At 35.4% G+C, this 26790-nt stretch overlaps 1 protein-coding gene and 1 pseudogene across 5 annotated transcripts in view; both read left to right on the top strand.

Annotated features, from left to right (window-relative positions):
* LOC114031828 (receptor-type tyrosine-protein phosphatase mu) overlaps positions 1 to 26790 on the top strand; it is a 958139-nt gene that overhangs the window by 528186 nt on the left and 403163 nt on the right. The gene's annotated exons all lie outside the window — the stretch shown is intronic.
* On the top strand, positions 18859 to 19411 carry LOC114031722 (annotated as a pseudogene).

Here is a 26790-nt window from a genome sequence, read left to right on the forward strand (position 1 = left end):
TTAATACTTTATTTTCAGTGATGTATTTACACTTACCATGTAACACCTTGGCCTGTCCACCTAAGCACTGGTAGTCAAACTATATATACTCCAATGGATCTTTAACCTTATGTGTGTGGATGTATACTCTAGTAGTAATGTTATAACGTATCCATGCCTGTGTATGCTATGCAACTTTTGTTCATTTCTTCATATAAGTTCATGCTGATGGCCTGTCTCTTTCTCTGAGTTCACAAATATGAAGATACAAACAACTCTTGAAACAAAAAATGATAGATGGATGGATCTCTCACATGCACACATTTATATAATGTATATATATGTATAATTTATACTATAATATAAACCATTATGCTACAAAATAAGTTATTTATAGAAAACACCCTTATATAGTTACATATAGAAATGTTCTATATATCCATATTTATAGATATTTTCTGTATAAGATATATTCTAGAGATAGAGATAGATATAGATATCTATCTAGAGACTATATACTATTCTAAATTCTATAACATGTTAAGAATACATCTCTATATGAATATGTAGCAATTTAAGTGTTTATTTCATGGCAGATAGGAGAGAAAGGTTGAAGAACTTTGAAGTCTACTAAAGGTAAATCATTTATTGATATACATCATGGTCACACCTTTGTTGTATACATCATATGTGCTCTGTTTCCTAGGTAAAGAAGGATTAGTTTTTGCTTCACTGAGGACAAGATAAGGCAATTTATTCATATTTTCTTCATGTAATTGAGAGCATTGCTAGTAACTTTGTGGCTTCTATCCTCATATAAACTAGTTAGGCTTATTGTAAAATCACAGAGTGTGACCACAAACTCTGCTTTTATTCTTAGCCAGCCATTGACACATTATGCATTGGCCTCAGGGGATTAGACAGGAGAGCAGAGGTGAATCAGGGGGCACTCTAATGCCACTACTGGAAAAACAACTTAATGCTCTTGGTGATAGGAAATCATCATCATCATCCTCATCAAAAATGATGTTTTTGAATGTTTTCTGTCACTGGAGTTACATTTTGGGGGCATATGGGACATGCTTGGTTTGGAAAAAGGTCATTTAGGAAACACAAAGCAATTATAAATGCTGATAGTTTAGGACCATAATCAATCTATATGGCTGTTCACCTGTGTTTATGCCAAGTCAAGAAAAAAGAATCACATTTTTATTTGTTTTTCCTCCTGAATTTTAAATTCCCTACACAAGGTAAATTAATATTCAACAATAACTTTTATATACATAGTTACAATCTTCCATTTACTTAAATAGCTAAAAAGTAATATTGGAGAAAGATGTTAAGAAAATGAATTGTATATGGGGATATACATACTTGTATCTCATCAACATCTTACAAACATTTTATATATATTTTATATATATATATATATATATATATATGAGTGAATTTATGTGAGGTCTTTTTTGGAATTGTTAAGAATTTCTTTTTTTTTTCTTAATACCCGAGAGGTAGTTTTTTAAGTATCCTGATAGAAACTATAATGCACTATCAATTTTAAAAGCTTTAGTCAAGCTTTGCATGAAAGATTGTTAGAATGTCATTTTCCTATTAGAAGTTATGTAGGAGGGGCAGCTAGGTGGCGCAGTGGATAGACCACTGGCCCTGTGAGTTCAAATCCAGCCTCAGACCAAACACTTGACGCTTACTAGCTGTGTGACCCTGGGCAAGTCACTTAACACCAATTGCCTAAAAAAAAAAGAAGTTATATAGGGAAATATTCCATGTCTTAGATCTTAAGAAGCCTGTTTACATGCTTCTATGCACTTTCTTTACTAAGCCCCGACTGAAGCAATATTATGAAACAGTATGTTTTCAGCACCTTCCTCCTCTTACCATCTAGTCTTTCAGATTTTCTCACATGTCCCTCAATGTGCCTTGATATCTATAATTGCTCCATTGAGAAACTCACACTAGTATTCTGTCTCTTTCTTTTATTTGTAAGTTTTTTATGTTTTTCAAATTACATATAAAAACCATTTTCAACTTTTAAAAAAAAATTTTGAATTCTAAATCCTTATCCTCCCCTCACTCCCCTCTCTCTGAGACGGTAAGCAATTAGATATAGATTATACACGTGCAGTCATGCAAAACTTATTTCTGTATTAGTCATGTTGCAAAAGAAAAAATCACACAAAAAAAAGAAAAAGAAAGTAAAAAAAATATGTTTTGATCTGATTTCAGACTCTTACTAGTTCTTTCTTTGGAGGTAGACAGCATTTTTTATCATAAGTCCTTCAGAATTGGTTGCTGAGAATAGTTAATTCATTCATAGTTGATCATGGTATAATATTGCTGTTACTGTGTATAATGGTATCCTGGTTCTGCTCACTTCACTTTGCATCAAGTCTTTCTAGGTTTTTCTGAAAACGTCTTGCTCGTCATTTCTTATAACACCATAGTTTTCCATTACTATCATATCCCACAGCTTGTTCAGTCATTCTCCAGTCGAGGGGTTTATCCTCTCTTTCTGATCCACCAGTCACTCACCTCCTTACCATCATCCTGACTATCCAGGACTTGCATATTTTCAATGTTATTGCTTTCTCCCTCATCCCTTCACCGCTAATCAAACTCCTCTGTTTTATATTTTTTCATTTCAAGACCCAGTACTGCATATCTTCCAAGATGTCAATTCATTAGTGTGATTCACCAATTCATTCTAATGTGCTTGTGGGAGAATGCTAGGAACAGTCTCCTGGTTTTCAGTAATATGCATATTAATAATGATTTTCTGGAGACAGCTGCCCCACTTTTGTTCTCTAAACCAAAGAATTCTGATCTACAGAATAAAGGGAATTGACTAGAAGCTTTCTAAGGTCCCTTTCAGCTTGAACTAATGCCCTCCTGATAATACATTCCATTTTCACTATATATTATAATCTTCTATGTATGTAATTACTTTCAAATTCTCTTCCATCTTAGAATGTGAGTTCTTTGAGGGTAGGAACCTTATTTTTGCCTTTCTTTAAATCTCCAGCATTTACCATAATGACTGACATATATTAAACATGTAATATATGCTTATAAGGTGCTTTTATAAAAAATTTTAATAGAGTGAATAAACAGTAAGTACGACTGGAATCTTTTATACTTTGTAACTTTGATCAAATTTGTGAATATAAAGCTGTGATCCAATATTATTTGTGGAAAAGTGCCTGTTCCCTTCTCATATTTTCATCAAGGATGTTCTGTATATGTTCAGATTATACTAATAAAGATTTTGTAGAGCTAAAGGAGCAGACATATGGCTCACTAGTTATTTATGTCTTCTCAATCCTCTATTATTTTCAGTAGTAATACTATCTTTGATTTTGCTCCAATTTTGCAGTTATCATCCCCTCTTTCTGATATATTACGAACTATTCCCTTGACACCCTCAAAATTATTTCACCTTTCACTTAGCATTCCTCAATGTATTTTTGATCTGATCTAACTACTTTTCCCATCTTTATTTTCTTTAGTTCATGTTTGCTTCTCAGATAGCACATTGGGACTATGATGTTCAAGGTTACTCTCATTGAGGGAGAAAATACTTTGTTATAGAAGTGTCCCAAGTCACTTACCATTACCTGCACAGGCATACCTTGCTTTAATCAAGCCTAATAGTATAAAAGAAAAAATCTATTTTAATCATAAATTAAGGAGTGATTATTTGTTTACAGAAAAGTCATAGCAGAATTCTTTTAAATGACATGTTTCCTTAATATTTCAAAATACGATTTGTCATACAGAAATGTGACTTTTTATAAAACTTTTAGAGAAACCTTTATGTTATAGCACTGAGAGCTGCCTGCCCACATGTTTCTCCTCCTTTCTCCTCTGGAATATCACTGCCTTGGTAAACACTGAGGGAAGTTCAGTTTTTTTCCTGTAGACTCCTAGTCATGGGTAGGTTATAGATTAATCATTCTAAATTGAATGTGCCAAGCATAAAACAGAGGAAAATTTTATCCATTGTTTCATATAAAAAAATGTAATTATTACCTTAACAATACAGTAGAATTAAAGCTGTGAAGGTCTAATTCAGGGTAAAAATATTGCTAGTTTCAGCATCTGATGTAAATTCCTTTTTCTTGGTAGAAAGATTTTACTTAGTGCGTCAAAATATAACAAACTTGATTTTATATTAAACCTTTTCCTTTCTTCTTCAAGAAAGGCTCCTGGCTCCCTCCTGATGACATGACATCCCTTGTTACCCTTCCTAGTATTGGTTGTCCTTTCACTTATAGTCTCCAATGAACTAATCATGATCAAAAAACTCCTTTACCCATATTGGTATTATAGGACTCTACTTCTACCGCCGTTACCCAGCATTCTCTTTTCTTGTGAGGTCCTTGCTGTTTAAATTTATCCCTGAATTCAAGTTCTAATGGCCTTTATCTGTCAGTTCCCAGGATTTTTTTTCTTTTTTCCTCAATGAGTTCAAGTCAATGAACATTTCTTAAATAACTTACTATATGCCAGGCATTGCGTTAAGAGCTGGAGATGCAAAGCAACAGTTCCTGCCCTGACAAAACTTACAGACTAATGAGGGAGACAACTATGTGCAAACAGGATATATTAGAGGCAGCCTTAGAGAGTACTTACCTCAAAGTCTTTCTACCACAATTCCTTCCCTCATACTAGGTGACTTCTACACAGTGTTGCTTGCTCCCTTAAGTACCCAAACTTCCCAGTTCCCCAATCTACTAAATTCCCTCGATCTACTCCTTTACTCTATCTTGGCTACACACACAGAGACAGTCATAGTCTTGATTTTGCCATCACCCACAAATATTCCACTTCTGTATTCATGAACTTCAAAATTCCTTTATCTGATGAGCACTTTTTATTGTTATATCTTCCCCTTTGCCTTGCAACCCCCATTTCTGTTCTCCTGACTCACACTCACCCCCACATAGCCAATCTGTTGTCAAATCTTGTTGGGTGTGCCTTCACATTTCTTTCTCTTCACTGACATGGGTATCACCCTGATGCCAGGTCCCTGTTATCTGTTGACTAGTCTATTGTCATAGCCTTGTAGTTGATTTCTCTGACTCAAATCTTTATCCACACCTATTCATCTTCTATTCAGCTGACAAATTTATTTTCCTCAGGTTAAAGTTTGACTATTTCACTCTGTCCCATCGCCCAGCCCCAAAGAGGTCCAATAGTTCCTAGTTACATCCAGGATTGAATATAAAATCTTCTGTTTATCATTTAAAGCCCTTTCAAACCTGGGCACTTTCTGTCTTTAAAGTTTTTAATAATAATGATGATGATGATAATAATAACTTACACTAACATAATGTTTTAAAATAGCAATATATAATTGATAATAAATTAAACAATATATTAATATGAACAAATTATATAATATTCACCTTAAATATTAACACTTAATACTTAGTAATATTGAGATAGTAATAATTAATAAAGTGCTTTTAAAGCATTTTACAAATATTTATCTCATTTTATCATCACCACAACCTAGGAAGTAAATGCTATTTTAATTTCCATTTTTCAGATCAGAAAAACGAGATAGAAGTTATTTTGGGGTCATACTATAAGAGTCTGAGGTCATATTTGAATTCAGGTTTATCAAAGTCTAGCATTATAGATATTATAGCTATTCCTAAAACTTCTAATGCTTGACTCTCCTTCACATACTCTATCATCCAGCTACAATGACCTCCTCCTTCTCTTCCCCACTTTATTATTGGCTATTTGACTATGTCTGGAGTGCTCCTCACCATGGCCTCCTGGCTTCCTTTAAGACTCAAGCCCAAATCCTATCTTTTGTAAGAGGCCTTTCCTGATCAACCCCTTCTCCCCCACCATCCCTCTTGCAGCACTGCTAGTCTCTTCTCTCTAAGATTACCTTCTGTTTACACTGTATTTTACACTGTATATATCTTAAACATACATTGTTATTTACATATTGTCTCTCCCTTAAAACGTAAGCCCTGTAAGAGCAGAAATTATCCCAAACACTTAGCATAGTTATTGGAATGTAATAAATACTTGGTAAAATATTATTGATTGAATAACTAACTGTATTAGATAAAACTTGCCTGAGTGAGCAAAATTGGTCTTTTTTTTAAAAATCAACACAGAAACTGAGAAAATTCTAGTTATGAGTTGATGTTGAATTTTACCTAAGACTTTTTTTCAGCAGAATTTTACAGTGTTTGAGCATCTATAAAATGGTCTGTTTAGATTTTTTTAATTGAACCTTAAACACAAAAAAACACCAAAAAGTGTTGCAAGTGTATTGGATTTAAGTGAGGGAGGACTGTGCAAAGTCACCAGCCTCCCTTTCTCCTCCAGAGCCATCTGGGTCCCCCAGCCAGATATTGATCAGGACGACTAGAGAAGGTCCTAGATGCAGTGGGAGACCTTGGCCTTTTTAAGCTAAGGTCTTTTCAGGTTCTCACTCTGAGTGAGGCAACACACAGTCAGTGAATAGGCATCTTTAAGAAGCGAGTCAAGGGATGACCCCTGTTATGATTCTAAATATTTGTGGGAATGAATCAGCAATAGTTTGTTATATAGATTAGTTATTTCCTGATGTTCCTCTTTCATGGCAGTCTATCTCTCTTCTATATACCTTTCTATTGCCAATTCTCCATGATTAGAATCCTTTTTCCTCTTCCATTTCTGCCTCTTGGAATTCCTGATCTCCTACAAAATTCAGCTCAAGAACCACCTTCACATGAAATCTTTTCTCATCTCTCAAGCTGATAGTGCTCATGCTACCAAAACTACCTTTTATTCATTTGATGTAGATTTTGTGTATACCTATACATGTGTATGTTTTCTCTTCCAATAGAATATAAACTGCTTGAGGACAGGCGCTGTTTCACCATCATTGTCATATACTGAGTGTTGCACAAAGTGTCTAAAATGTTGGAGCTGGAATCAAGAAGACCTGAGTTCAAATCCAGCTTCAGACATGTACTGGTTTTATAACATTAATGAAAAATGACTGAGCAACAAGAAGTGCATGTTTATTATTTGAGCTAAAAATTCAGAGCTAAAATAGAAGAGGCAGACTGATAAAGTGGAGGGAATATTAGATTTGGAGTAGGAGGAGCTAGATTACCATCTGGTTAAACTTGAACAAGTAATTTAACCTCATTAGGCCTCAGTTTTTTTAATTGTGAAATGAGGGTGGTAGACTAGATGATCTCAAAGATCCCTTTCATCCTTGGATTCTGATAGCTTTTGTTTTCTAAGGCCCTTTCTGTCTCTAAAAATTCTAAGATTCTGTGTTAAAGGGAAAAAGATTTCATTGTATTCAAGCAGCATATCCTAGTAAAAATCCCTTTAGCAGATAAATTGCCATCCTAATTGTTGAAATGAAATTGCCAGCCTTACATTTTAGATGACAGCAAATTATATCTTCAATATATAAAATTCTGTCTATGAGATAGATAATGGGCCTGACACTATCAAAGAGAAAAGAATAAATTGTTTTTGGAGGGACATTAATGCCAATTTCCCATTGCACTGGGAAAACTGGGCAAAATGAGTTTGCAACTCCAAAAATTGAGCAGTTTATTCCCATGTCTTCAGCAAGATTAGACAAAATGTATCTAGCTTTCTGAGTACCTTTTGGGTAAAGAGTGCCAGATAAATGTAAGGTATCAGTTTTTATTGTTGATCATGATTAAAAAATAATGAAAGCAGAAACATTTTAATATATTAGGAGAAGAAAATAAATATGTTGTCTAATAAAAGTAGTCTGGGTATTCTTTGCCTGTATGGTAAGCATTGCCATTTTTTAATGCTCTCAACCTGATAATGCTAATAGTTAGCTTTGTGATAATAAATATCATTTTTGATGTAGAGGGAATCTGCTATTTGATAAATTATGTGTGATCATATAACCTACAGAATCTATAGAAAGAATGTTGACAGTATGTTTATGAAGTCAAGAGAATTCTATAACCAGAGTTGTAGAAAAACAGTAATATTTTTGAGTAGCCAGGTTCTCCTCACTTTCATTTCCTTCTATCCCCAAAGAAATAATAGTTTTCTTCGAAAAGACAAATGCTTGAAATAGGACATGCAGATTATATGAAAGACCTTGAACATCATTTTCACTCGATGCTATAAACTGTGTGTGTTGTTGTTGGGCATTCGTTCTCCAAGATGATGCCATGACTTGCAAGTGAATTGGATTTAAGTGAGGGAGGACTGTGCAAAGTCACCAGCCTCCCTTTCTCCTCCAGAGCCATCTGGGTCCCCCAGCCAGATATTGATCAGGACGACTAGAGAAGGTCCTAGATGCAGTGGGAGACCTTGGCCTTTTTAAGCTAAGGTCTTTTCAGGTTCTCACTCTGAGTGAGGCAACGCACAGTCAGTGAATAGGCATCTTTAAGAAGTGAGTCAAGGGATGACCCCTTTAATAAAAAAAAAAATCAAGCTGGGAGGGGAATACCCACAGGTACTGTACAAAGTTACTGGGACTACAAAGATAAGAATGAAAACACCATTGCCATAAATTATATTCCCTTGAGGAGACATTATGTGGGTGTGTATATGTATTCATACCCACACACACACACACACACATACACACACACGCACACACACATATGCACACTGTTCACACACATATATTAAAAATACAGGAGCTTGGAGAGGGAAATATTAGAAGATGGAGGAATCAAGAAATGCTTTATATAAAAAATGGTGCTTCAAGTGAGTATTTCAGGGGGAAAAAAGAGAGATTCAGAGTTGAGGAAGAAGTACATTCTAGGCAGGAGGGGACAGTTAGTGGAGATGGGAGATAAGAGTATTGTTTTCGAATTGCAAGAAGGCAAATTTGATTGGACTTTAGAGTACAGGAGGGGCATAATGTATATTGAGGTTGGTTGGAGGCTGTGATTGGGAGAGGCTTTAAATTCTAAACAGAGGAATTTGTATTTGATCCTACAGGATATTGTTAGCTTTTGGTGTTTTTTAAGTTTACTCATGTGATCAGACCACAATTTGATAAAACCACGTTGCCAGCTAGGTGGAAAATGGATTGTAGTAAAAAGAAATGAATCTAGAAGACTGTTGTCTAGTAATGGTGTAGTTCTGGTGATTGATAATGAGAGCCTGAACTAGGATTGTCACCATGTGAGCAGTGAGAAGGGGTTAAAGGTGAGAAATATTGTAGAGGTAAAAAAAATGGCAAGATTTGGCAACAAATATATTTGTGGTGAAGGAGAGTCAAGGATAATGCTAAGGATGTAAACCTGTGAGACTAAAAAAGTGGTGGTACTTTTGACAGAAAAAGGAAAGTTCATAAGAAAAGTGAATTTGGGAGTAAAAATAGCTATGAGTTCTGTTTTATACATACTGAGTTTGAAATATCCAATAGGAAGTTAGTAGTGTAGGAATGGAACTCAGGAGAGAGACTAAGATTGGATATATAGATCTGGAAATAATTTATATAGAGATAATAATAAAACTCATGGTAGCTAATATACTTACTAAGAGAAAGAGTTTCAGTGGAGGAAAAAGAGAGAGAGAGAGACAGAGACAGACAGACAGAGATGGAGAGACAGAAACAGAGAGAGAGAGTCCAAGGCAGAGCCTTGAAGTACAGCTACAGTTAGGGGAAGTGATTTGAATAGTGAACTGGTGGAAAAGACTGAGGAGTGATGATCAGAGAGGTAGGAGGAGAACCAAAGAAAGAAACATAACGTCAAACAGGGTGGTTGAGTGACTTACTGAAGGTCATACTATTGGTTAATAGAAGCACAGGCAATAGGAGCCCAGGTCTTGGGACTCCCAGTCTTTATTTCTTCTACTTTATCATAAATTCAACTAGATTTAAATCTTATAAACATGTTTTTATTTTTATAACCCATGTAAAGTACATGCTTTTAAATACGAGGAACTCCCATGTTACAGTATTTCTCAAAGCAATAAAAGTTATTTGTAGTTGTGGTTTCTGCTGTTTTGAAAGTACTGCTCATTTACTAAAAAGTCTTGTAGTTACCAAAGAACTATGTGGGTTTCCTGTGAAGAACAGTGCATTTCAAGTTTTCTATCATAGCACAATTTTTATAAATCAGGAGACCACAGTCTAGGTCTTACACAATGAATAGTCACATCTTTATCTTATCAGTGAATGAATGTAGTGTTTGGTTGAGTAAAGTTGTTGTTCACTAAAAAAAAAAATTACCATAGTATAATAACCTTAATTAGAACCAAGTATAATGAGGCAGTCTCCAGTGGACATTATATAAAATGGTCTATTTCTGCCTAATTCTCTTGAACAGTAAATATTCTTATTTATTCTGAAAATTACCCAACAGTGGGAAAATACTATTGAGAATAAATAACATTTTTTTTTCAATAATTTGATCATGGAATGAGGAAGCAGAACCTATTATTACATGGGTAAGGCAGTAAAGAGTAGTATAGTTAAGGGAAGGAGGTCAAGATGATAAAAGGCATAAGCAGTGAGAATGAATGGAGGTAGCTACAAAGTTTTTAAAAATCTCAAATATCACTTTGTCTTTGGTCATACTTAAAATAACTTTAGAGCTTAAAGCACAGATGAGTAAATATTTTGGTATAACTGCTGAGATAAAACAAAACCTTATAAAAATAGACCTAATAAAGCTTTGACATACAGTTTGCATTAAAGCAGCTAGGTGAGTTCAAATCTGGCCTCAGACATTTACATACTTGACCCTAGGCAAGTCATTTAACCTCTATTTGCCTCAGTTTCCTCATCTGTAAAATGAGCTGGAGAAGAAAATGGCAAACCACTCCAGTATCTTTGCCAAAAAAAAACCTCAAAGAGGTCATGAAGAATCAGACATGACTAATTGATTAAACAACAATAGTTTGCATTTAAGAAGTGAAACTAATTTTATATTAGTTTGGTATATTAATGTATGTCTAATAACAACCCTAGATGCTCTACTAAAATGGTGCTCAAATAACTTACAATCCAGTAGTATAGCATGCCAGCAGCAAACATAAGGAACTCAACTTAGAAGCATCTGATATTTTAATGCTTATTTCCTAATACCCCCTCCAGGCTAATACCCACCATCCTACTGGTAGAGCTGCAGAAACTTTTCCCTTCTTTCTCTACCATATGAATTTTGTAATTATTTTTCTATTTATAAAAGTAATCCTTTGGTAGTTTGATTGGTATGTGTTGTAGGTACAATTCAAAAGCCAATGCCTTCTTAGTTATGGTTTGATGTTGGAGTAAAGGGATGCATTCATGAGTCGCTAAACATTTAACAAAGGAGGAAATTTACTTTGCCCTAACAGCAAGGATATGCAACAGGGTTATAGTGGTACTTAGGTGCGCCACTCTTTCTTCATCTGGAAATGCATCTGATCAATCAGTCATCAGAATATAGTGATTTATGTGGTCTTGGGCACAAATCAGGTCTGAAAGATTCAGAGATCACCCATCTTAGACTTTTAATTGTCCTTAGATCAGGAAGCTATGTCAGAGAAACTGCAACTCATCAGGTCTTGTAGGGGGAGGAAGCTTTCCCAGGGAAGCTGCTAGGGAAACAAGATCTGAAGGAAGTTGTTTGAAGGTTGTATGTGCATTGAGGGAGCTGGGCCAGGACAAGGGGATTTGTATCAGGAAATGATTGTCCTACCATAGTATGACATTGAATAAATAAATTAATTTATGTAGGTAAATTTAGGAAAAATTAGCAGTTTTATTATACAGCCTCATTCTACTCATGAGTAATATTTTCCCAGTTATGTAGGTCTATCTTTATTACTGCAAACAGATTTTTGTAGTTGTAGTTCTAAAGTTCTTGAGTGTAACCTGGAAGGTAGATTCCCAGGTATTTTATATAGTCTGTAGTAATCTTAAATGGAAATTCTGTCTTTTGTGAAGTTTTATTAGTATTAGATAGAAATGTTGATAATTTTGTGGATTTAATTTCTCTTCTACAGTTTTCCTAAAGTTGTGAATTGTTTCAGTTAACATTAGTTGACTCTTTAGGGTACTTTAAATACACTATCATATCAACTGCAAAAAAATTGATAATTTTTTTATTCTTTATTTATGATTAATCCTTCATACTACTTCTGTTTCTTCCTTCTGCTGCTGCTTCTATTCTTTTCTCTACTTCCTTTTTCTTGTCTTATTGTTGTAGCTAGCATTTCAAGTACTGTGTCAAAGAGAAATGGTGACAATGGAAATCATTCTTTCACCCCTGAATTTATTGAAAATGATTATCCTTAAAAATTATCCTTAAATTTGTAACCTGTGTGAGCCTTTCTGTTTCAAGTGTGCCTCTTGTAAACAACATATTGTTGGATTTTACTTTCTAATGCATTCTGCTACTTTTTTCCACTTTATGAGAGAGTTCATCCCATTCACATTAATAGTTTTGTTAGTTAAATGTTTATTTCATTCCATTTTATTCTCTAGTATTTTTCTTCTCTATACTCTTTTCTCCCTGTTTGTTTCTAGTTATTACCCTTCATTGTTTTCCATTTGACCTTTTCTCCACTCTCCCATTCCTAAGCTTAAGGTTTTCTTTCCTTATGACTAATCTTTTTTCCCCCCAAATGCCCACCCTCTTATATTTCCTTTTTCCCTCTTTCTGTTCTTATAGATACCCTTGATACAAACTAATTGACTAGTTTAGATAAAAATGGAGCACAAGTGGTGGCTATTTTTTTTACTTCTTCCATATTTGATTATATTTCAATTTACCCAACCCAATTTTGCCTCTTTACAAGTCCTCCTGCCGTTTTTTCCATATCCCCTTAGTGATTCCTCTCCCCCTTTACCCTTCATTATTACAATATTTTAAAAACATAACAAAACTATTTTTAGGTCTTCTCTCTCAATTTTCTACCACTGTGATTCCTTGGACCTTTTTAGTATCTGCTCTATTAGAATATGAGCAAATTATTCTTATAAAGTCACTTCTGATTGTTCACTTGTTATCATTTTATTTTTCTTTTGTTTGTTTTGGGTTTTTTTTTTTTGGTGAGGCAATCAGGGTTAAGTGACCTGCTCAGCCAGTAAGTGTCAAGTGTCTGGTCTGAGGCCAGATTTGAACTCAGGTCTTCCTGACTCCAGGTCCAGTGCTCTATCCGCTGCGCCACCTAGCTGCCCCTTATTTATCTTTTGACCTCCATATTTATGTTCCATACTTTCTTTCTGGATTTTTTTCATGAAAAATATTTGAAAATCCTTTATTTCTTTGAAAATTTATTTATTTTCCTTTAGGACTATATGCAATTTTTTTTTTCTGAATAAGTTCTTGCTGGCTGTAGACCTTTATATTTGACTTTTGAAATATCTCATTCTATGTTCTCTGCTTCTGCGAAGTTATAGCTGGTATGTTTTGTATGATCTCTTTCTTTCTGGCTACTTTTTTTGGGGGTTGGAAGTTTGGGATTCTGGCATTGATGTTACTGGGAATTTTCATTTTGGAGTTTTTTATTTGTTTGTTTTAAGGAGATGATCTGTGATTCCATTTTCACATTGTTATCTTCTAATATGCTTGTGCATTTAAAATATTTCTTGAAATACAACATCAGGGTTCTTTTTTTGCTGATGGAACTCATGCAATCCTATTACTTTAAAGTTTTATCTTTTTAATCAAGGTTTTCCAGGTCACAGTTGTTTTTTTTTAAATAAAAGATAGTTTACATTTTCCCCTGTTGTCTTTTGATTTTGTTTTAATAATTCTTTTAGTTTCCTAAAATAATTAATTTACCATTGGCCTATTACATTCTGATTTTTGGAGAATATTACTAGAGTAAAGTTTTGTACCTCTTCTGTTAAGATGTTGATCCTTTTTTCTTATCCTTCCTTCCAAATATTTAATTTCTTTTTACAACATTTTAAAAAACTCTTACATATTTTCTTAAAAGAATCCTATGTTCTTTTTGGCAAGGTTTTTTTTTTTTTCATTTTCTTTGACAGGAGTTTGTGCCTTTTTCATTCCTTCATCATAAAAGTCCTTTTGTTCATTCATTCATTCATTCATTCATTCATTTATTTATTTATTTTACAGAGGTATTAAAAGTTGAGTTCTAGATCTCTCCTACTCTGGAAGTCTCAATTTGGAGAGCTTTTCTTTACTCTGGTGTTCTTTCTTTGAGCCTTTTTCTTTCACCTTGAACACCAAAGTCATCCACTCTTGTGATCAACTAAATCATTCTTGTGATTTAGTTGAAGAGCTTTCCTTTTGATGGGAAAGAGAAATAGCAGCAGATCTCAAACTATCCTACAAAACAGCGGTTATTAAAACAATTTTGTGCTGGTTAAAAAAAAAAACAGATTGATCAGTGGAGCAGATATAGAGAAATACATTATCTGATATCATTGTATTTGATAGAGGCCCTAAGTACTGAGATAAGATTTGATAAAAACTTTTGGAAAAATTGGACACTAGTAGGAAAGAAATTAGATTTAGACCACCACCTCATCTTATAAAAACCAAAGCTCCAAAAGAATATGTGACCTAGATACAAAAGGTCATATCGTAAGTAAATTAAGAAAACATGAAAAAAATTACCTATCAGATCTGTAGAACAGGAGAAAAATTCATGACCAAACAAGGAATAGAAATCACAAAGATAAAATGGATAACTTTCATTACATAAAATTAGAAAAAAAAAGGTATTTGCACAAACAAATCTAATAAATCCAAGATTAAAAGGGAACAATTCCCTGAGAAAAAAAATCTTTGCAGTAAATTTCTCTGATAAATGTCTCATTTCCAAGATATGTAAAAAATTGATTCAGATTTATAAGAAAAAGAGCCATTATCTAATTTATAGATGATCTACAGTTGTAAACAGATAGTTTTCAAGGAGAAATCCTATCTTTCTGTCTGTCTGTCTATCTATCAATAAAAATTCCAAATTACAGTTAGAGAAATTCAAATTAAAACAATTCTAAGATTCCATGTTATACTCATCAGATTGGCAAAGATAACAAAAAAAGAGGAAATTATAAATATTGAAGGGGTTTTGAAAAGAACAGTCTCATTGATAGACTGATGATGGATTTGGGAATAGGTAGGACCATTATGGAAAGCAGTTTGGAATTTACACAAAATTACCAAATAGTACGTTCCTACTGCTAGGCCTATATGCAAAAGAAAAAAAGGAAGAAGAAAAGATCTTTTATGTGCATAATATTTTTAGCAACTCTATTTTGTAGTGACAAAAATCTGGAAATGAAGAATATGTTCAGCAACTGAGGAATGACTGAATAAGTTGTAGTATATAGATATGATGGAATATTATTTTGTTTTAAGAAATAAGGAAGTAGATGATTTAAAAAAGACTTGAAAAGATTTATGTGAACTGTTATAGTGTGAAGTAAGTAGAAACAGAACAAGTTTATACTATAAAATTAATATTATAAAAATAAACAATTTTGAGACCTTTTTATAATCTGATAAAAAGGAAATGAACCGACCCAGGAGATCGATTTATGTAATTGCTAAATAAAAAAGCAACTTTGAAATCTGTAAGAACTGTGATTAATACAATGACTATTCCATGATTCCAGAGGAGCAATGATGAAACATACTATCAATGACAGAGACATGACAGATTTAGGATGAAGAATTTTGTTTGTGTGTGTGTGTGTGTGTGTGTGTGTGTGTGTGTGTGTGTGTGTATAATTAAAACATTTTTGGCAATATACGGCCAAAGAGAGAAATCGCTTTGCTTGACTATGCCTGTTTATTACAAGAATATATATATATTTTCCAACTGTATGGGGAAACAATAGATTTCTGTAAACTTTTTTTTTTGATAGACAGGTGGTAGGTATTGCAGATGTGAAATGTTGCGTGTACTTTCAGATAAGCTCACTGTATTATTAGTTTTACTTAAGTGTTTTACTTTGTTATGAGAGACCTCTTGTGAAGGAGTGATCTGTAAATATTTTTAACTTAAAAACAAATTACATAAATAAAAATTTAAAAAGGTATATTTACTACACAAAAGGCTCATGCCTATGCAGTATATCACACATACATTCTTCTTGACTGAGCTGGAAGGTACCAAAAATGCTAATCACCAAATAGCACCATGAGAAATAAGATTTATTATATTTTAATGGAAAACAAATAATAATGGATATAGAAGTCATTTCCAAATTACTTTTCTGTGTGCTATCAGATTTCTTGGAGCAAAGATCAAAATAAACACCAAATTAGGGGGTAAAAATGATCAAGATGAGACAATATGGCTTTGAACTTTTAAAAGATCATGTTGTTATTGTGTTCAGTTGTGTACTTGTGTACTTCATGACCCTATCTGGGGTTTTCTTGGCAACGATACTGGAGTGATTTGCCATTTACTTCTCCAGTTCATTTTATAGATGAGGAACTGAGGCAAACAGGGTTCAGTGACTTGCCCAGGGTTACCAACTAGTAAGTCTCTGAGGCTGGATTTGAATTCATGAAAATGAGTCTTCCTGATTCCATGCCCAGTGCTCTTATCCACTGAACCATCTAACTACTCCTTTGAAAGTTCTAATCTTGTCTATTCAAACTAACTACTATTACTAAAAAGGAGAAGTGGATAATGGATGATTTTCTACTGCAGTTTAACCAATGTAAAACAATCAACATAATGAGGAGGCCAGAAGAATCTAGAAACTTCTTTAGCCAAGGAGAGAGACATGACAACAAAGGAAGGACCATTTTAGAATATAAACTAATATATGAAACCTTGCACAAGAGGAGAGGGGAATATTATGAACATCATTACCTCCTAAAACAGCAATAAGCAGTGGAAAAATGAGAAAATAAGAGATCCCACTGTGTTTATTGTTTGTTAACAATATAAAAAGCACATTTGATTCAAGGGAAGAAAATGTAACATTGAAACTTTTTTCTGAAGCTTACATGTTAAAGACATATAGGAGTCCTTGATAGATGAGGGAATTTCTTCAATGATCCTTTCATTATTTATATCCATCAAGCCATTAAGAGGGAGATATGTGCTTTCTAAAAATATTTGCCATTGTTATTAAGGATGCTCAGAAAAGAAGGGAATTGAAAAAGAGATTCCTTATAGATGATTACATCTTCTACATTCTCCTATTTAAGACGTTGGGTATGACATTATGTTGTTTGTGTCAAGCCTTAGAACACTATACACTTCTTAAGTGAGATTCATAATCAGTCTTTCCTCTGAACTTAAGCCTCATAATTTACATAAGAAAAACCTGCTGGGTAAAGAATACTATTGTTGAAACTATGGTATGCATTTGGATGGATAGCTCATTGAGGCTGGTCCACCTGTAGATGAAGCTTGCCTATGGCTGGTAAACTGTATTCTTTCCCCAAGGACTACATAACATCTTTCAGCAGAATTTGGGATAAAGAACACGTAATACCTAAACTTTCAAACAGAAATAGTCACATTAGAGCAACTCAGCTTTGTGTAGTCAAGCCAATGAGCAAATAGCATGGAGAAGTCACTGATGTAGTCATTCAGATTTCTGCAGCCATTTCAGCCAGGAGGAGACTTTTAGCAAACTGACAGTGTGGTGTGTCCTAAGTGACTTGCACTGTGTCTCCCTGCACCTTGCAGAAATTTGGATGTTTGTATTAAGCACATGAACTTTCCATTTCTTTCATGCTGTAGTGGAAGCCAGAAGCAGTGAGGTTCCACTTTTGGGAGTGAGGGAAAATGAAGTGCTTCCGGTTTCTGAAATACTTGAAAACGTATCTGCAGTTTCCATCGTATTAGACTTTTATTTAATATGATTAAAGTATTTACTGAGGTAATAAACCTTACCCAGAGAGAGGAGGCTGGTAAGGAATGTAAGGGAAATGGTTGATAGGTTGGGGACACCAGCTGTGAAGTGAATAAATCTTATTCCTAAAAAGAAGTGAATGTAGTAGTGTGAGATAGGAGGTTGAGTTGGTTGACAACCACCTTATCCATGGTCTGGACTGCTCATTGAGGACCCCACAGACCTCCTGCTACCATTATATCTTATTATACAGATGTGTATATATAGATGTAGATATAGATATAGATTCATATCCACACACACAACACAGGGTTGGGGCACCTGTGGTCTCAAGGCCACATGTGGCTTTCGAAGTCCTTGGCTAAGTCCAAGTTTTACAGAACAAATCCTTTTATCTAGGGGACTTGTTCTGTGAAGTTTGGATTCAGTCAAAGGGCTGCACTTGAGGACCTAGAGGGTCACATGTGGCCTTGAAGCCAAAGGTTCCCTACCCCTGCACAAATACAGAAATACCCCAGATGGGTAATGAACTAGGCCTGACATTAAATAGGAGAAAGATAATGGGCTGAATTGGAATTAGGAGATTTCATAGACATTCTGATAGTATCAAGTTTCTCCTTGAAACAAAACCCACCTTTCTTTAAACACCATTGATGTTTCAGTAATGCCATATGCTTATGAATCATAGAAGGGGGAAGGGAATAAACATTTATTAAGCACCTACTATGTGCCAGGTACTGTGCTAAGGGTTTTATAACTATCATCTCATTTGGTCCTTTCAACAAGCCTGTATATAGGTAATATTATGATTATCCCCATTTTTACAGTTAAGGGAACTGAGGAAGACAGATGTTAAATAACTTCCCAGAGATACCCATCTGAGGCATGATTTCAGCTCAGATCTTCCTTCCCCCAGGCCCAGCACTCTATCCACTGCACCTACCTGCTTCACTCTGAAAATTCAAAGTTATGGCCACTCAAAGAACAACGGAAAGACTTATGGTGGGTGTAAATAGAGCGCAACAGAATATTACCTAAGATGTGGCTTACAGGGTACCATACAATAGGGGTAACTGTTTTTCTGGTGGTACACTATGGCCACAAACCATGGGATACTGCAATGGCTAAAGAATCCAGGTTATGTCACTCTCCTTGCTTGGGGTCAGCTGAGTAGGGCCCTGCTGCTGCTGCCTCCACCACGAGCAGCAGCTGGAAACCTGGTGGGACAGAGTGGCACGATCGCCCCTGGCATGCAGGGCCCTCTTCATTGGCTAATGTATTTACTTCCTCTGTAAGAGAGAGAGAGACCCCAACTTCAAGAACAGGCTCTGAGAGCAAAGAAAGAAACAGAAGTTTGCTAAAGAGAGAGCTGGGCTTTCCAAGTTACCTGACCTTGAAGATGCGGAAGCCATTCAGAATTTCTTGAAGAAATACAGCTTGGTGAGGAATTACTAGCCCAAGGTGAATAGGAAAAGGGGGTTGACCGCTTGACAAATGCCATTGCTGTCTGTGGGCGGCCAAAGCAGTTGCAAGTTTTTACTGCAAACTCTTCCATCGCCAGTGTTCCAGATGCTTCTGACTAAGCTGCCAACAATTAGCCAGAGAATTGTGAGCATCCAGAGCTTGGCCAAACATGATATGGAATGAGAAATATGTCAATATAATAAAATCTTAATAAAAAATTTTAAATAATTCTTAGCCCAGAAGATGAGCAGCAATGGCGGGGGAGGGGGGGAAGGCAAACATGCTAGTTATGGACTATGTATTACACAGAAATTTACCAAAGTTGATTTCTAACTTTGTGTAGGTAGGTTTGTTTGGATTTTATTTATTTATCTTAGTGAGAAGTATATTTTGATAGTTTTTGCATTTTATAAATATACTACGAGTTATCTAAATGTTACTAATTCATTTGTTAACTAAAATATGCAGTTGGAAGATACAAGTGACATGACAATACTGCATGTTAAAAATACCCAGTGCTCATTTTTGAAAAACAAAAGTTAAGGCAATAAAAAGAATTCTGCACTCAAAAAAAAAAAAAGTTATATGTCATCCAAAGGGTGGAAGAAAAGATAGTAGCTATGTAGTAAGAGGAAAGGGCCGCTAGGTGGAGCAGTGCAGAGTGCCAGGCCTGGAGTCAAGAAGATGAGTCTTCCTGAGTTCACATGTGGTCTCAGATACCTCCTAGCTGTGGAACTCTGGGCAAGTCACTTAACCCTGTTTGCCTCAGTTTCCTCTTCTGAAAATGAGATAGAGTAGGAAATGGCAAACCACTCCAGTATCTCTGCCAAGAACACCTCAAATGGTGTCACCAAGAGTTGGGCACAACTGAAATGACTGAACAACAAAAGTGAAAGGAAGAGATATAAAATAATACATTCAATTTACTAAAATGGGGGTCCATATAATGTTGAAAGACTTCGAAGAAGGCCCCAAGCAGATTTAGGTGTTCCATCCCCTTTGCCCCCACCTTTGGAGGATTTATGGAAGTACGTAGCCTAAAGTTGCATGAGATGAGAAGATAAAGATTCATTATGATCATCACTGTAGGAGGGAGTATATCCGCATTGAGCTGAAAATAGATCCGTTGAAGTATTAGCATGATGGAGGTATAATAGATATCTTTACATTAGAGTAACTTGCTGTTCTGTATGAAGATAAAAGGAAATGAAGGGGTTCATTGACTAACTTTTAAATATCTTACAACGAACCTTTTTCAGAGATTAGCTTTAAAAGAGACAGCAACGGATAGCAGCCCCATCGGTATTGAACAACAGCTCTGAGGCTGAGTTGAACATTCATTCTTTCACCTCTGCTTAGATTTTCCAGAAATTAAGGGATTAGTTATAAATGATTAGTTGCATGTAGACACTGTGTGTTTTGCATTTCAATCAAACGTATACAGAGCCTTAGAATGGCAGCATCTTTAGCAGTATGTGGGTCCCGTAAGTTCTTTCATGCATCTCTTTGCACAACTAGGTTAAAATAATAAAACTTCAATTGATAGAATCATAGACTTAGAAGAGGGAGCATCAAATGATCCTAGCCTCTGTCTTCAAGTAGATAAATAGCTCAGTGTCTAGGATATTGTTAAAGGTTTGTGTTATTATTAGTGACCTCCAGGGATGAGATTGCATGACCTTCTTTGGTAGCTTGCCCTAGGGTGTCATCAACTTTTCATCAGAGTTCCAGTGTCAAACTAACATTGCTTTTGTTTCCAGTGGGAAACTTGTCACAGAAATATTACCCTTAAATAGAGAATTTTATTGGAGTGGGAGGTTGGAGGGTGAAGGAAGCAGCATATAGGGGTATATAGGAACACTTTCAGCACTATTTCTTTTGAAGATTGCTGATAAAATGCTGTTTTAATTACTGAGTGTTCCTGTTTTTCATCTAAGAAATCGGCAAGAATTCTTTTCAAGTCTTTTTATACCTCAGATCCCTTTAGGAGAACTGTTTTACTCTGAAGATGGTCTTGATTGAAGGTTGTAATAATTGACAATAGAGGAAAAACAGACAGGAACATAGAAAGAAATGTTTTCTGCTCCTTTATCTTTTCCTTATTTTTTATCCCACATCAGCCAAGATAATCTTTATACACACACACATACACACACACACACACACACACACACACACACACAGATTTTAGAGTGGTTGCTGGTACTTACATAACATAACTAGTTTATATTTATATAGTATTTATAGGTACTGAGCACTTACACATAATTTCACGATCACTGAGCTTGAACTCTGTACCCTCTGTTTGCTTGCTAGGTGATCTTGTCAAGTATTTTATTTGAACCTCAGTTTCCTCCCCTGTAAAATAAATAATAAAATCCTTCCCTGGATTGTTGTTTTTTTTTTGCTTTTGTTTTTGGTGAGGCAGTTGGGGTTACGTGACTTGCCCGAAGTCACACAGCTAGTCAGTGTTACGTGTCTGAGGCTGGATTTGAACTCAGGTCCTCTTGACTCCAGGGCCAGTACGCTATCCACTGCACCACCTAGCTGCCACCTGGCTACCCCCTTCTCTGGATTGTTTTGAGGAAAGTATTTTATGAACTGTAAGGCAATATAGAGAAGCAAGCAGTGTGGAGAGAGAGTTGCCCTCAGTGTCAAGGGAATCTGGGTTCCAGTGCAATCTCTGACATATACTAGCTGTAACCCTGGGCAAAGCATTTAATCTGTCAGTTACCTAGGCAAGTGACTCACAAATGGTGCCCATGGCACCCTATAACAACAAAAACAAATAATAATGATAATAGCTAACAAAATTATAAAAATAATAATAATGATAGCTAACATTTATATGCCAAATTATGCCCCCATGGCACCCTGTAACAACAACAATAACAATAACAGCAAACATGATGATTATAATAATAATAGCTAATGTTTATATGGTACTTACCATGTGCCAAGAACTCTGCTAAGTGCTTTACACATATTCTCTCATTTAATCCTCACAACAATCCTGGAGGAAGGCACTACTATTATCCCCGTGTCATAGTTAAGAAAATTGAGGTGAACATTAAGTGACTTGTCCAGGATCGCACAACTAGTCAATATTTGAGGCTGTATTTGAACTTGCATCTTTTTTTACTCCAGTCCCAGTATTATATCCCGTTTAGCTGCCCCAAACTCACAGGGGCATCACAGGATATATTAAACATTCCAGGGAAACACAATGATACATGATATCTCTCACAGACTGGGAAAACTACTACCTCAGGGTAGCTCACAGTGCTACCCTTAAGTTGAGGCTACATTCCTTCTGAAGACATTAAATGTTTAAATATGTTTTTGTTTACTTGTCCTTTGGACTATTCCTGTAACTCTCCAAACTTTCTGTGGTGATGTCATCTCTTTCCAAACCTGGGTTTCCAGCTGTTGTTCTGATCAAAAAATTAATTAATTAATTAAAATATTTGAAAAAAAAAAGAAGCAAGTACTGCTTGAATATCAATGTAGAACAGGAAATGAAGGTGGTAGGATTCAATCCAATTCCAAAGTTAGTGAAGCTGTGCAGTGCCCAACAGGCATACATATCCCATTAGCAATTAATTATTGTTATTTAAGAATGAAACAAAAATTTATTTTTCCTCCAATTTATTTGCATTGTTTTTTCCCAAACAGTCCTATTTTAGGACATAAATATTTATTGATATTTGAACCTAACTGCTTAGTAAACAAAACTATTAGGTATTTCTTTTGGCCTAGGAACATAGTGAAAAAAAATTACTGAGACATGAACTGAGAAAGTGTGGGAACCTTTCTCCTAGGCAGGCTCTAAGACTGTAAGTTACAGAGAAACTGTTGATCTGCATTTGTAGATAGAATTTCCTCACTGGGAGTTCCCTATGCCAATGAAATCACAGTTCTATCCCCACTCTGAAAAAAAAAAAGCATTGTATAATTGAGTTTTATAGAAATCTTTTGAGGAAGGTTAAGTGAGTGTGAGAGCATTATTCACATTTCCATAATCTTCTTATCTTCATTTTATATACTGCGATAATAGGTTTAAAAAACTTTCACAGGACCATATAGTTAGTGAGCAGTTGGGTGAAATCTTTAAGTCTTCAGCTTTTCCCATGTGTGGGAATTCTTATTGGATGATTGACACTCTGGTGACAACAATACTTTGGTATTTCCAGAGCGCTGAAGGTACTAGCAAGCTAATTAAAATGTAGCTAAGGTATGAATCAGTGTGGATGAAAACTTGTAGTACTGACCCCCCAGTACTACAAAAAAAAATAATCTGGAAAGAACCTTATCAGATGTGACAGTCAGAAGTCTTGTGTTTATTGATGTAATGGAAATGATCAAGGCTTTCAATACTCTTTTCTGTAACGTATTTTGTTAAATATTTTCCAATTATATGTCAAAAAAACCCCTAACATTTAAAGAATTTCTTTTGATTTCCAAATTCTTTCCTTCTCTTCCACCTTCACCCCCACCTTGTGAAGGGAAGCAATTTGATATTGATTAGACATGTGAGGTTGTGCAAAACATTGCTCTCTTTTCTACAAAGTTATCCACTTAACCTCTTGAAGGGCTTAAGGTGTCCTCAAGATTATGCATTTTCAGAGTATACAACACATCAAATGCTCCTCTCTTGAGGATTTCCCTTTGCCTTCTCTATCCGTCTATATTAGTCCCCTGCCCTTGCAGTAGAATTTCAGTGGCGTGTCCTTTCTAGGATTCAAAGGACTCTTCCCCAGAAAAGTATGTATGTGCTCTTGAGATGACTTAACTCTACAAAGAGATTTCCATGCATTTGCACTGCTAGGCTTACAGCCCACTTTTCATCTTCAGCTGCCACTACTTGAACAGATATTGAATTTACCTCTAGCAGGCATCTTGCTTTATTTTATTTCTTCCCTCTCGAGTAAGGTTTTAAGCTTTCTTACTATGTCCTTTTCCATAATAACTCATTTCCAGATAGTCATTCAATCTTTATCTCCTTGAAGGTACTGGAATGTACCATTGTATCAAGCAGTTTCCAGAACATAGTCATCATTCTTTGTTTTTGAACACTCTTGTTTATAGCTGGCATTTCCCTTACCCAGTTCCCATCATGTCTGTTCAGTATTTTCATCCTAGCAGTCAAAAAGGTTAGCCTGAAATTTTTGTAGTATTCTACCTCAGCTTAGGCGGACCAACTTCCTAATAATTGTACTGTGTTGCTGATGTTTTAATTCCCATTATGGTCCTAATAGAAATGAATAATAATCCTTTGAAACATCTTGGCACACAACAGTATAGTAAGTTATAGTAAAAACAGCATGTCTAGCTGTCTAATCACATACTAGGAAGTTTCTAATTCTCTCTCTCTCACTGTCGCACACACACACACACATACACGTGCACACACACACATACACGCGCACACACACACACACACACACACACCATCTAGCATAGTACCTGTCAAAGTGCCTAGTTTGCTATTTTTGTGACTTTACACAAGTCACTTAATAGCAATAATAATAATAGCCAGCATTTATATAGTACTTTAAGATTTTTTTTTGGTTTTTTTTTTTGCTAGGCAGTGGGGTTAAGTGACTTGCCCAGGGTCACACAGCTAGTGAATGTTATGTGTCTGAGGCCGGATTTGAACTCAGGTCCTTCTGACTCCAGGACTGGTGCTCCATCCACTGTGCCTTCTAGCTGCCCCTACTTTAAAGTTTTTAAAACACTTTATAAACATAACATCTTTTGATCAAGGAAATGGTGTTATTATTACTTCCATTTTACAGATGAGGCAGCTGAGGCAGATAGTTATGTGAATTGCCATAACTAGGAAATCTCTGAGGCTGGATTTGAACTTAGGTTTTCCAAAGGTACAACCCTCTGTCACCTGGCTCAATCTCTCTAGGGCTTAATTTCTTCTCAAGTTTCTCTTAGTTTCTCTAAAGGAAGGAGATGAACAAGATATTTTCTCATGTCTCTTCCATTTTGATTATCATTACTACTTCATTATTCTTCACTGCTTCCTCATTGGACCAAAGTATAAACCTTCTTCTCTGTACAGTATGATTCTCCTTCAGTGTTAGGAATGTGTTTTATGTGTTGGTTTCAGATAATGATATCTCTATTGCTAATGTTTCAGTTACCCTTTAGTATTATGCTTTAGGCAAGGATTTCTATTTGCTGGCTTTAATCAGAGCCACATTCTGCCTTGAGTTTCTGAATACTTTATAATTAAGAATTTTAATATTTATTTTAAAAGGTAATTGTTGGCACCACAAAAGCATTGAAATTCCTACAGTTAAATTTTGCTGTTGTTTAGTTATTTTTCAGTTGTGCTTGACTTTCTGTGACCCCATTAGGCATTTTCTTGGCAAAGGTATGGGAGTGTTTTGACATTTCCTTCTCCAGGTCATTTTACAAATGAAGAGATTGAGGCAAACAGGGTTAAGCAACTTGCTCATTGTCACATAGCCAGTTAAGCTTCTGAGGCTGGATTTGAACTTAGAGGAGTCTTCTTGACTCCAGGCCTAGCACTCTATCTATTGTACCACCAACCCACCCAAACAGTTCCTTTTTTGTTGTAGTTTCTTGTCTTCGTTTAGCAGTTTTGTGTGTTCTTTAAAGAAAGAAGTTAAGCAAATGACACCTTTTTTTTTAAGTGCTTGGAAATGGTCTTTCAGTTGTTTTCCACTTCTAAATAGTGCAGATGTAAAATTCATGAACATCTTGGTTTTTGGTCTAATTCCACAATTTATTGCCTGCCGCAATACTTGAAAATTGCATTGAAAACTTTTTTAAAGGGAGCAACAAAAGTAACGCATCTATTGCTGACAGTATAAGAGATACGCATGCCGATTGTCTGATTTCCAAAACAATAATATTGCCTTTTTTAGTGTGGTTGCAAGCAGAAAGGTCAAATTGTCATTCGATTGCAAAAATTCAATGTACAAGTTCCTATATGCCAGTTTCTGTTGTTGTTTAGTTGTACTGAAATGCTAGCGGGGTTATAGTAAGGCTTATCTGTTAAATCTCTCTATCTCCTCCCCTACATACGTGCTTTTTGGTAAGTTGTAATACATTTAAAAAAGTCATATTCTATATGATAACTGCCAGAAAAATGCCATTTCCATCATCTTGCCTCAGGGATGATAATGTCAATTCTTTTTGAAAATTCATCTAAAAAATCAAGACATTCTTTCTCAATAAAACCTCGGAAAAAACTTTAACATTGTTGGGGAAAATCATGAAAATACAGTGGAAGGGTGTGATAGATATCATTGTTCAGTTGTTTCAGTGACTTTAGGTGACTCCGTTTGGGGTTTTCTTGGCAGAAACCCTAGAGTGATTTGCCATTTCCCTCTTCAGTTCATTTTCCAGATGAGGAAACTAAGGCAAACAGGGTGAAATGACTTGCCCAGGGTCACACAGCTAGAAAATGTCTGAGGCCAGATTTGAATTCTGGAACGTGGGTCTTCCTAACTGAAGGCCTGGCATTGTGCCACCTTGCATCACAAAAATTAATTTACCTTTCTATAAAAATGCATTTGTAC

Source organism: Vombatus ursinus, unplaced genomic scaffold (assembly GCF_900497805.2).
Source record: "Vombatus ursinus unplaced genomic scaffold, bare-nosed wombat genome assembly UNPS02015255.1, whole genome shotgun sequence".
Classification (NCBI taxonomy): domain Eukaryota; kingdom Metazoa; phylum Chordata; class Mammalia; order Diprotodontia; family Vombatidae; genus Vombatus; species Vombatus ursinus.